The sequence below is a fragment of the Xyrauchen texanus genome, chromosome 17 (genome assembly GCF_025860055.1).
Source record: "Xyrauchen texanus isolate HMW12.3.18 chromosome 17, RBS_HiC_50CHRs, whole genome shotgun sequence".
NCBI lineage: Eukaryota > Metazoa > Chordata > Actinopteri > Cypriniformes > Catostomidae > Xyrauchen > Xyrauchen texanus.
In genome coordinates, this window is record NC_068292.1 from 41,160,445 (window position 1) to 41,173,229 (window position 12,785).

A 12,785-nucleotide genomic window follows, 5' to 3' on the forward strand; every position below is an offset into this window, starting at 1 on the left:
AGTGTAATTTAATAGTTTAGTTGGTCTCACGTCCCATTGAATAACATGGGGAGGCGGGGTTTATGACCTATACTAGGACCAGTCACCGGGGGGTGATCGAGACGTTTTGGCTTCACTTTTGAGGGCTTGTGCGGCACACTTGGTCTGACCCGGGTCACTCTTGAAAGTTTTGCCATCCAACTGGGGTAGGGTTGCCCCAATGGCCTGCTTAGGCCCCCTTAGATACCAGGCATGTGTTAAAGGAATGTCCAGTGTTTGTTGGGCACGTTCTGTGATTTTTAAGTGGTTCCTGGGGTCAGCTATAAAGTGCTTTCTATCCGCCTCTAATAGTAGACAGCGCTCATCACTCTGCGCACAGAAAATAAAGCTACTCATCAGAATTATTCCAGACAGTTGTGGTCAGTCTGCATTTAGCGGCTTGTGCTTTATTTACAAAGCATTCAGCAGATGGGGAGAAAACATTGCTCTCTTTCTGACATAAATCGTCTCAAGGACCCTGACAGACCGCAGACGACTGTTCAAACATGTCACAGGGTTGGACATGCCTATGACAGCCGTTTAAGATAAAACTATGTGGTGTATTTAAGACGATTTTTAATGGTAGAAGTACCCAAGAAGGTCTGCCTCAAAAACTGTGCCTTTGCTTCACGGTGTCATTATGAAACTGTTTAAAATTCACAATCCGTGTTGAGAGAAAGAAAAACACAGCCGTACTTGCAGCCATACAACGTATATCTTACAACTCACTGTATTTCTCTTGTCTTAATCTGCAGCCTTTTTTCCCTCATCACGCAAATCCTCCATTCATCTCCTCCACCCACACCTTTGCTAAATCAATATTTTCTTTAGGTTTTCAGGATTTACAAGATAATTTTTATGTGGAGGGGTGGTGGTCTCTTCTCATCTCCCACCCGCATGTGCATGGCAAATCTGCAGTTGCCATGGCAATTTCAGAGGGAAAAAGTAAGCGAGTCATGACTTAACGGCGAGATAACCTGTTTCATTTTATTAAGCCGGAGTATTGTCCATCATTACTGACAACCTGATTTGAACAGCGCAGCAAGCAGCTGCTGTTTTTAATCAATGTGGCATATTTCAGTAGTTTGAAGTAACACAGGCACGAGGGGTGCCTATTTCACCAGATTTCATCTCAGGGCCCCTAAAAACTTGTGATTAACTGAAGCTGTCAGGAAAAGAGTTATTTGAACTAGGTTTTAAAGCACAAATGCCACTGTAAGAGATAGAAATGCCACCGAAATTGACTAAAAAAGGCCCCACATACTTTAAATGTTGGGTTAAAAACAAGGACGTAACCAAATATTCAATAAAATAAGATTAAATATGAAATATGTTTCAGAATATAATTTCTAGGTATACATTTAAAACAGCACCTACACGCTGTAACGGCGATCGTACCAAATTAACAAAACATTTTAAAAAGAGAGGGAAAGGCCAACAAGGAGCGGCAGTGGAAGAGAGAGAGGAGAGAGAGAGAAAAAACCACGTACTCACCGATACGCAGTAGCTTGGTCCTCGGCCACTCCTCCACCTTCTAATGGATGACAGCTGTGCCTCCCCAGACGAAATGGAGGCAGACCTCCGGCCCCTGTTGGACGGAATGCCCCGCCATGTTTTTGGTGGATGGTAGGGGTCTCCCCCGCCCCTGACAGTGGTAACTGCTCCAGGTGGTTGTTGGGAGCCCCTCCTCCCCATTCCTCTGGCGGATGGCCACGTCTGCTCTGTTGGGGTGGATGGTAGTGGTGAAGACTCTACTACGGCGCATCCCGAGAACCGGCTTGATAATATAAATAATATTTTAATATAAAACTGAAACAGAAAGACAAACACACAAAGGTGTCGGACAGCTGTCTGTTAATCTCTCTCTCTCGTACTGCAGCTTCCAGTCAGCCTTTATCCCTCTCTAATGCTTGATTAGCCTGATTAGGTGCAAGGTGTGGAATCACGACCCAGCCTCACCCTCCGCCCTGTCACATTCCTCCCTCATTCTCTCAGGCTGGGGAGCCCCTGCATGACGTACACCTCCCCCCCCCCCCCTTTCCCTGGGGAGGGGCGTGCCTTCCACACCGTCTTCCGGGAAGTCATCCCCATCTACCTGGATGAGGGAGGGGACAAGGTGAGGGAAACCCCCCAAAAAATGTGGCACCTACATGCTGTAATGGCGATCGTACCAAATTAACAAAACATTTTAAAAAGAGAGGGAAAGGCCAACACAGAGTGGGAGTGGAAGAGAGAGAGGAGAGAAAGAGAGAAAAACACATACTCGCCGATACGCAGTAGCTTGGTCCTCGGCCACTCCTCCACCCTCTAATGGATGACAGCCGTGCCTCCAAAGACGAAACGGAGGCAGACCTCCGGCCCCTGGTGGACGGAACGCCCCGCCATGTATTTGGTGGACGGTAGGGGTCTCCCCCGCCCCTGGCAGTGGTAACCGCTCCAGGCGGTTGGTTGGGAGCCCCTCCTCCCCTCGCGGTCGGCGGACTTTGCTCCGGCGGTTGGCCGCGGCTGCTCTGTTGAGGTGGATGGTAGTGGCGAGGACTCTACTACGGCGCATCCGAGAACCGGCTTGATAATATAAATAATATTTTAATATAAAACTGAAACAAAATACAAACACACAAAGGTGTCGGTCAGCTGTCCGTAAATCTCTCTCTCTCTCGCACTGCAGCTTCCAGTCGGCCTTTATCCCTCTCTGAGGCTTGGTTAGCCTGATTAGGGGCCGGGTGTGTGGCATCACGACCAGGCCCCGCCCACCGCCCTGTCACACTAATTAATCCACATAAAGAATTGAGGCCTTTTAAGCTAACAGAACAACACAGACCTTCATAAACTTCTAAGGAACACAAAGTTCTCTTGTACTCTGCTGTTTTTAGAATTTACACAACTCCACTTCAGCTGTTGTTTTCAGGAGCAAAGGACATCACATCCTCATCAATATATACGTAAATGGCAAAACTAGATCATGATGATTCAGCAGGCAAGAGAAGCCAGTTCATCTAAAACAAAACGATGAACAGACCATAGTTCTGATCCAAAACCTGATGAGCTGCTTTTCAGTCTACATACACCGCTGCCTCAGGCAGCATCATAACTGATACTATAAAAAAAAAAGTTTAAGATGAACTTTGAAACTTGGCTTGACAAATCTTTGCCTGGAAGTTTTGAAAAGCCTTGAAGTTTGAAGGTTATCAAGCATTAAGCATTTATGCAGCATTAACAGTCTGAGAGACAGGTATAGAAAGCTAGAGAGACAAGATATAAAGACAGATGATAGGTAGGTAGATATTTCAACAGACAAAATTTTCAATAGATGGCTAAATAGCTATTTCAATAGATATGTTATTACATACTTTAAAAAGATAGCTAGCTATATATTTTGATTTATAGAAATTCCTATATATAGAAATCCACTGACAGACAGATACAGTAAGCTCTCGAAGTGTGCTCATGATACCTTAGGAATAGTTCACCCAAAAGTTGAAAATTCTCACCCTCATGCCATCCCAAATGTGTAGGACTTTCTTTCTTCTGCAGAAAAAAACATTTGTTTTAGAACAATATCTTAGCTCTGTGGGTCCATTCAATGCAAGTGAATGGTGACCAAAGCTTTGAAGCTCCAAAAAAGAAAATAAGGGCGCATAAAAGTAGTCCATACGACTGCAGTGGTTTAATCCATGTCTTCTGAAGTGATCTAATCGGTTTTGTAAAATGTAACTCTTTTTTCACTATACATCTTGTTATTGCAGTCTCTAGGCACGATCATGATTTCAAGCTCAATTACACTTCCTAGGGCTTGATGCATAAGCAAAGCACTAGATGGTACCATAGGAAGTGAAATTGTGGTTGAAATCATGATCGCAAAGGAGATTGCTGATGTCAAGATTTATATTGAAAAATAGAGTTACATCATTGATTAAACCACTGGAGTCGTATGGATTACTTTTATGCCATATTTATGTGCTTTTTGGAGCTTCGAAGTTCTGGTCACCATTCACTTTCATTGTATGGACCAACAGAGCTGAGACATTGTTCTAAAAATCTTCATCTGTGTTCTGCAGAAGAAAGTCATACACATCTGGCCGGCATGAGGGTGAGTAAATGATAAGAGAATTTTTGTTTTTGGGTGTACTATCCCTTTAAAATGCTGTCTAGGTATGCAGCTCACTAGGTCTTAGAACAGAATTAAGTATTGATACATTTCATGCAATACAATGTAGAAAACTTACAAAACTAATCAATAGCACACACCTCTTCCTTCCAATGACCTTTACTCACACATAATCATTCTTTTTTTGTTAGAAATAACATGAAAATCTGTATCAAAGGCGGCATTTAACCGTTGTGCGCCGCAGCTCCTGGGTGGGTTCCAGTCGGTAACCTGCTGTGGCACAACATGAGAAATAACGGCACTGATGTACGCTGTTCAAAGAGCACATAATTATTTGTGATTAAAGCCGATCCGACAGCCTCATTAAAACCCCAATTCAGAGGCATTTAGTACACAGATGCAGTATGAAAGCATTAGAGAGTCTACAAGTCTGTGCATAGAGGTTATAATAGTCAAAAGAGTTAGCATTTATTGTAGGAAAGAGCAGTGCTTGCAAGGCAGCAAATATGGCTTTAAAACAGCTTAAACCAGTCTAAGGTGGTTTGCAAGTCTTATCTGGTCTCCCAGTCAGAACAAAATCTCAAATTCCTCTAATAAACCTGCAAACCAGACAGTCTGATAAAATAAGCAAATAAACAAGACTAACCTATTTGTGTGTGTGCGTGTGTGCGTATATATGTGTGTGTGTGTGTGTGTGTGTGTGTGTGGTGTGTGTTGTTGAGGTTTAGAAAAAAAATTTCTAACCAAAATGTTTGAGGCACTGTATTTCAAAACCAGAAAAATTACCAATTCATTACTCTGTGTGTGTGTGTGAGTGTGTGTGTGTGTGTGTGTGTGTGTGTGTGTGTGTGTGTCTGTTTTTCAATCTATGAACATTCCCGTAATCAAACAGTGGGACTCGCTGCCAGTTGTGCTGCAACTTAATGAATAAAATGAATAAAAATCAAAGAGAACTCATAAACAAAACCAGCATAACTTGGCCACATCCAAGTAAAAATAACAAAAAATCTGTGCAGGATTCCCCAAAGCACATCATGAAAAAGGCAGACGTTTTGGTCGTATCTTCACCTGGTCTCTCTTTGAAATCGCTCTAGCTGATGTGGTCCTGCAAAGCTTCAGCCATGAACAGTTTGCTGAGATTCTGTGACATGAGCTCCTTAATATTCTGACAGTAGTTGTTGACTTGTCCTTTTAAAGAAGAAACCAATAAATTACATATACGGTAACAAGAACAACTTTCAAGTTACAGTGTTCTGCCATACAAAGGCAAAACACAGTAACTACACATTTTGTCAAAAGATGATTACTTGGATTTAGAGAAAATAGTGTGAAAATTTGATAATCAGCATTTGGCTGGAAACTCTTAACAAGTTTAAGGCCTTTTTTTTTTCAGTTTCATTGTTGGGGTAGTTACTGCGTTTTGCCTTTGTATGGCATTGTAGGGCACCAGCCATTGGCAGGTGTTGCAATAATTTCATTTTGGATGCTGTCGATCACTTCCGAGCAAAAAATGTTCATAACTAGGGTTCAGTTAACATCATTACTGACGAAAATGTTTTTTGACAAAGGGTTTTTATAATTACAGCAATGATAATGAAGATGAGACTACATAGACGCGTCATGATGATAATTAAAGGAATATTTCGGGATAAATACAAGTTAAGCTCAATTGACAGCATTTGAGACATAATATTTATTACCACAAAAAAAAAAAAAATTATTCATCCCTCCTGTTCTTTTTAAAAACCAAAATCTGGGTTATTATGAGGCACTTACAATGGAAGTGAATGGGGCCAATCTGTAAACATTAAAATACTCACTGTTTCAAAAGTATAGCCACAAGACAAACAAAATGCATGTGTGAAGTTATTGCCAATTTTACAACTTCATTGATGTAATGTAAACAAAACCTGAAACCGTAAAATTACTGTAAACATTACGAATTAAACAACTTTACAGCTCAAATAATACATGAGTTTTAACAGACTAATTAATGTAAGCGCTATTATAAAATTATAATCTTCAAGTTTCTGCCTTTTAAACTCTCCAAAAATTGTCCCCATTCACTTCCATTGTAAGTGCTTTACTGTAATTTCGATTCTTGCTTTTTTAAAGAAACGGAGATACAAGTAGAAATAAATTTTTTTGTGGTAATCAATATCATTATATTTTTTTCTAATGATGGATATTATTTTTATCCATCATTAGTTACATTTATTTTTAGTCATTTATCTCATCTTTAGTCATGGATCTCGCTCACACAAAATCATTTTGTTTTAATTATTCTGTAAGAAATTAAAAAAAGAAAGTCCTGGTTATTGCAACCTCTGGTTAAATTTACTTAGATTACATTTACATTGATTAAAATGTTTTTTTTTTTTCTTGAAGTTTTTTAAATCACTTAACATAAAAATGTGTATGTCTTGATGTATATTGTTATCAACCTATAATTAAAAAAATATAGCATTAAAAATGTTTTACTCATATCGCTTACCTCATTCATAAATAAATGTTAATGAGAAGGCCACAATGAGACTGCTGTGGACAAGTGGCAAAAATGTTTTCTTCATTAAAAGAGGAATTAACTGCAGTAAAACTTCATTTTGAAAGGAAAAGTACAGGCAAACTTTAGAATTCAAAGATTAATCGTATTAATGCCAAAAAATAGAGATTAACTAACAATCCATCAGAATCATTTCTGTAGAAAATGACACGGTTTAAAGATTTAAGACCTGCAATTAAGGTGCATTCCCATTTCAACTGATCCATTCAGTGCTAAATTGATCAGTTTATGGATCAATTCTTTCAGACAGAGGACCATAAACATCTAATATTCTGCAGACTGTGCAGAAAGTCAATAAAGGTGTTTAACTGGGGCGTAATGGTGGCTCTTGACCGCTCAGATACCTGCGATGAGGAGCGAGTCCATGCGGGGAGGAGGCTAAGGGGGTTTAAACGTCTTAGTGATGTCTTCTACCGTTAATGACTCTGTCGCTGCACGTTCTCTTGCTGCCTCCTCTTGAGATACTGCAGACAGAATGTAAGAAAATACAGAGACATTATACTTAAGTTTGGGTAATTTGTCAAATTATAAATCTATTAAAAATTCAAAGTATTGAGCCAAAAACATGAAAACAGTCAAACATATTCACTTTGTTTTTATGGAAAAGAGATGCAATGAAAGTGAATGGTGAAGGAGGGTAAAATTCTACCTTTAGTGTTCCATGGAACAAAGTCAAACAGGTTTAGAACAACATGAGGGTGAGTATATGATTTTAATTTCTGGGTGAACTGTCCTTTTAAGTATGAGTTCTGTGTCAAAAGTGTAACCGTTTTCTTTTTTTTCTTATAGGGATAGTTCATCCCAAAATGAATATTCTCTCATCATTTAATCACCCTTATGTTATCCCTGGTGGGTATGATTTTCTTTCTTCTGCAGAACAAAATATCTCAGCTCAATAGTTCCATCAAATTCCAGTGTATGGATATGGACAGAGTAGAAGAACATTTCTGGTCATCCAATCTTTTATTTCATTGATACACTCTGCTAATTTGGAGATTGTGAAGTCTCATCAGGTTCTGAAGAAATACAAAGTTGTGTATCGTCGGCATAACAATGGAAACTTATTCCACGATTCCTGATAATATCTCCCAGGGGAAGCATATACAAGGAGAAAAGAAGAGGCCCTAAAACTGATCCCTGTGGTACTCCATACTTTACATTTGTTTGGTGTTACAATTCCTCATTTTCATATACAAAGTGGTAGCGGCCTGCAAATTAGGACCTAAACCATGCTAATGCAACTCCACAAATGCCAACATAATTCTCTAGCCTATTCAAGAGAAGGTCGTGATCTATTGTGTCGAATGCAGCACTAAGATCTAAAAGCACAAGAAGTGCAATGCAGCCACGATTAGATGATAAGAGCAAGTCATTTGTAACTCTGATAAGTGCAGTCTCTGTACTGTGATGAGGACTAAATCCTGACTGAAATTATTTGTATATACTATTTCTCTGTAGAAATGAACATATTTGAGAGGATACTACCTTTTCTAGTATTTTCGACATAAACAGGAGATTTGAAATCGGTCTATAATTAGCCAGTTCTCCAGGATCAAGTTTTGGCTTCTTAATAAATGTTTGATAACGGCCATTTTAAAGTTTCTTGGGACATGTCCTAAGGATAACGAGGAGTTAATAATATCTGGTTCTTTTGAGACTTTATTCATAACCAATTTAGCCACAGTACTGAATAAACATCTAGGATTGTTGTGGTTATTTTCTATGAGTTTGCTAAAATATGCTGACTTGGCAGCTTTTAGTGCCCGTCTGTAGCTACAGACACTATCCTTCCATGCACTGCAAAATACCTCTAATTTTATATTCTCTCCCTTGGGAGCATGAGTGTGATCATTGTAGCATGGGGCAGGGCTTTTTTCTTGAATTTTCTTTAATCGAGGGATGGAGTCTGTCTCTTTTAAGCAGGTCAGGTCTACCCCAAAAACACTTCCAATCATCTATAAATACTGTTCTATTCTCCAGACACCACTCAGACATCCAGCCATACAGTGACACTAATCTACTATAAACATCATCACCACGATGAGCAGGGAGGGAGCCAGAGCATATTACAGTGTCTGACATTGTTTTTGCTCTAACCTCTTTAACATTATCTCTAGTGATTTCCAACTGGCGAAGCCGGACATCATTAGTGCCGACATGAATAACAATTTTAGAAAATCGACGTTTAGCATTAGCCAGCACTTGTAAATTTGATCTGAAATCAGACACTCTGGCACCAAGAATGCATTTAACAATAGTGGCTGGAGTCTCCATTTCCATGTTCCATACAATAGAATCACCAATAACAAGGGCTCTTTCAACATGATTCTCATTGGGTACATCACTGAGTGGGTAGAATCGATTGGAAACCCTAACAGGAATGGGAGGAGTGGTGTTGCTTTGCTGAGCGAGTATGCCGTCGAGACGTCACCCAAATACCCTGCTGCGGGGGCTCTACAGCCGGAACAAAAATGTGTATGTTGCTCTCTGTACTGCCCACATCTGAATCAGTATCTACCGGTTAATTTTTCTCACTGACCGCCACTAGCATTCTGATGCATGTCTCTAACTCATTAACCTTCTCCTTCAGCCTGACTAATTAAAGAAATAACATGATCGGACGCCATTACTTACCTCAACTGATTGATTGTTGTTGTTGTTTGTTGTTGCTGAGCGGTGAGGGTTTCAAATCGATGTGAATCCCTCATGCAATTGTTTGTTTTTATGGTTGTTCTTGGTAAGCTGTACTTTGAGATTAATGCAATAACACAGAGGAGAAAAATAGTGCGCACTGTAAAATGTAGGCAGTTTAATCGCAATAAAAATAGAAAGTGGATGCATGTGGAAAATGCACGCAGTTGAATCGCAATAAGAGAATAATGTGGAGGGGTAACCCAATGCATGCTGAAAAATTGCAGATGTTAAGGATTAAAAGCTGAAAACCGATATTTAAGCAATGCTAAAAAAGCTAGCAGGCTACAAACACAGACTCGAGCTAGGTGCCAGAAGCAACAGGTAAAATACACACAGATGAAAAGCAGAAAAACCCGAAACGCGGTAAAATGACAAAGGATAAAACGACGAATGTATGAGAATAAGAATAAGCATTGCTAAGCAGGCTAGCAGGTTACAAACACTCGTGCAGCATGCCGTCAGCAACAGGAACAGGAAGTCCAGGAACGGTCACCTCTAGAATGCACACACTGTACAGTGTTCCTCCTATTCAGTTGTAAACAGTGTTGCTCTTCCATGTGTCACACGTACATCAATTCTTGTGTGTGTAGTGCCAATGCGATTGCATCACACATGCTTACCGCTGCTGAACAGAAAAGTTAAAAAGTACTTAAATATTGATCTTTTTTACTTCAAAAGTAATCGTATCGCTTTTAGAAGACATTAATTTAACCTCTGGAGTCGTATGGATGACATTTATGCTGAGTGTCTGTGATTGTTGGAGCTACAAATTCGGATCACCATCCACTTGCATTTTAAGGACCTACTGAGCTGAGATATTTTTCTGTTTTTATTCAAACGTGTTCTACCGAAGAAAGAAAGTCATACACACCTGAGATATCATGAGGGTGAGTAAATAATGAGATAATTTTTATTTTTGGGTGAACTTTAACTTTTGAAATGGAATTGGGGTTTTGGGTTTTTAGTAAGATGCATATAAAAAAATACTTTTTACTCCATACAATTTAATTTAGACTTTCCAAGTACAAAGTGTGATGTTTGTCTTGGAATTGTATTAAAACAGTTCAAGTGTTCAGACAAGTTGTACAGAAAGTACAAATTCCCCAAAATGCTAAAGGGCATTTATGTCTTCCGTGGAACACAAAAGAAGATGTAAGCAGTGTTATTACAATTAACAGAAACTAAACAAAACAACATTAAAACATTTTTGTTAACTGAAATAACTATATTCATATCTGTCTATAATAATAATAAAAATGAACTTTTATTAATTTTAGATACAAAGTATATTACAAAATTTGAAGCGTTTACATTTCACCTTAATTATACATAAAAATGCCACTAGATAGACTAGAAAAAACTAAGGAGAAAACTAAATGAACTAAAAGAAAAAGAGTGAAAATGAAAACTAAACTTTTTAATTAGAAATTGAATGTAAATAATAAATTAAAACAATATTAAAAATCCCAACCTATAATAACCCTGGATATTAGGTAGAATTTTAGGGACCGACAGCCTCAGTCACCATTCACTTTTATTACATGGAAAAAAGATGCAATGTAAGTGCACAGTGACCAAGGCTTTCCAACTGCCTAACATATCCTTTAGTTTTGCATGGAAGAAAAAATAATAATTTTTGGGTGAACTATCCCTTCACAAATAGTAATAAAGTAAATTTATTCATGTACTTTACACTCCTGACAAGAGGAAGCAGACAAGGAGAACATTCTGAGCCAAACAAGGTAAAAAATGTAATCAAAATTTCATGGAGGAACTACACGACCTGGTCCAAAACAACAAGACATTAGGTTTCCAAAAGGGTGAGATTGACAGGGAACTGGAGACTTCTAATGGAAAGAAAAATATTCATGGCTGGTGAGTTCAGGTGTCATTGCAGCAGCAATTCATGCTGCACGAATACAAATGCATTTCTAGGCCATATTGGCCACCGTATTCAGTGTTTGTGTGTAGCATCATGGGTTTGCAGATGCCACTTAAGTGTGATAGTTCGCAATCTAATGCAATGACATTCACATATTTTTAAGTGTGATTTAAAGGCATAGCACACCCAAAAACTGTGCCAGCATTTACTCACCCTCATGTAGTTCCAAATGACTTTTATACATTTTTTTTTTAAAGAAAGTCAATATGGGTATGGAACAACATCGAGTTTTATGTAGAAATTCATATCCTATTTTAGTTTGTGCGGCTTATGTCACCGTTGAGGATACTGTCAATTTTTGTTGAAATTAGGCATATGATTTAGGAATGCAAACTGCCAACACATTGGCAATTCTCTTTGATATTAAATGGTGATGGATGCAGGTCATTTAGTTTATATGGTCCACACAGGGGCTGACATACGCAGCACTGTGCAGAGACTGAGACGGGTAGGATATGATCGATGACGAGTAATTACGGCAGATTTCAGCATGGTTGATATAGGGGCCATTGTGGTGACCTGATTGTGCTCAGGCTGCTGGGGTCGGACCACATTTGCGGCACTGTTTGAAAGCACCCTTTAAATTTCTTTTGAAAGGCTCAACCTTCCTGTCAAACAGAAAGTGCTAATATTCTACTAAACACTGAAGTCCCACTGGACAAATGCTCAGTGGAGAGCGCGCTTTGTTCTGGATGATTGTAATGTTGCAAAAATGGTAATGAAAATGGTGAATGCCGATGACTAAAATTAATATTCTGTCATCATTTACTCACCGTCCAAACCGTAATAACTTCTTTCTTATGTGAAATTCAAAGTGAGATGCTTAGCAGGATTGTCCCAGATTCCCAGAAGTGAATGGGGATGGATGCTGTTGAGCTCTGAAAATGACATAAAAAGCACCATAAAAATTGTCTAAATGACTCATGCGGTGTATTCCAAGTCTTCTGAAACCATATTTAAGTTAAACCAGAAAAAAACATTGGCGCTCCAAAATCAATGTAGGTTAAGTTACTCTTAAGTAATCCTCTAGATACACACTATAGAATTACTTCTCTAAAAATTGCAATCAGAGTACTTTACTGATTACTTCATTGAATAGTAATCATGTTACTAATTCATTTACTTTTAGGTTACTTTCTAAAACCAAAAGTTTTAGTTTTTATCTCAACAAATTCAAATGTCAATACACTCACCTAAAGGATTATTAGGAACACCATACTAATACTGTGTTTGACCCCCTTTCGCCTTCAGAACTGCCTTAATTCTACGTGGCATTGATTCAACAAGGTGCTGAAAGCATTCTTTAGAAATGTTGGCCCATATTGATAGGATAGCATCTTGCAGTTGATGGAGATTTGTGGGATGCACATCCAGGGCACGAAGCTCCCGTTCCACCACATCCCAAAGATGCTCTATTGGGTTGAGATCTGGTGACTGTGGGGGCCATTTTAGTACAGTGA

At 38.9% G+C, this 12,785-nt stretch overlaps 1 pseudogene; it reads right to left on the bottom strand.

Annotated features, from left to right (window-relative positions):
• Positions 1-5,216: 5,216 nt before the first annotated feature.
• Positions 5,217-12,785, bottom strand: part of LOC127658299 (eukaryotic translation initiation factor 3 subunit H-like) — a 29,577-nt pseudogene continuing 22,008 nt past the window's right edge.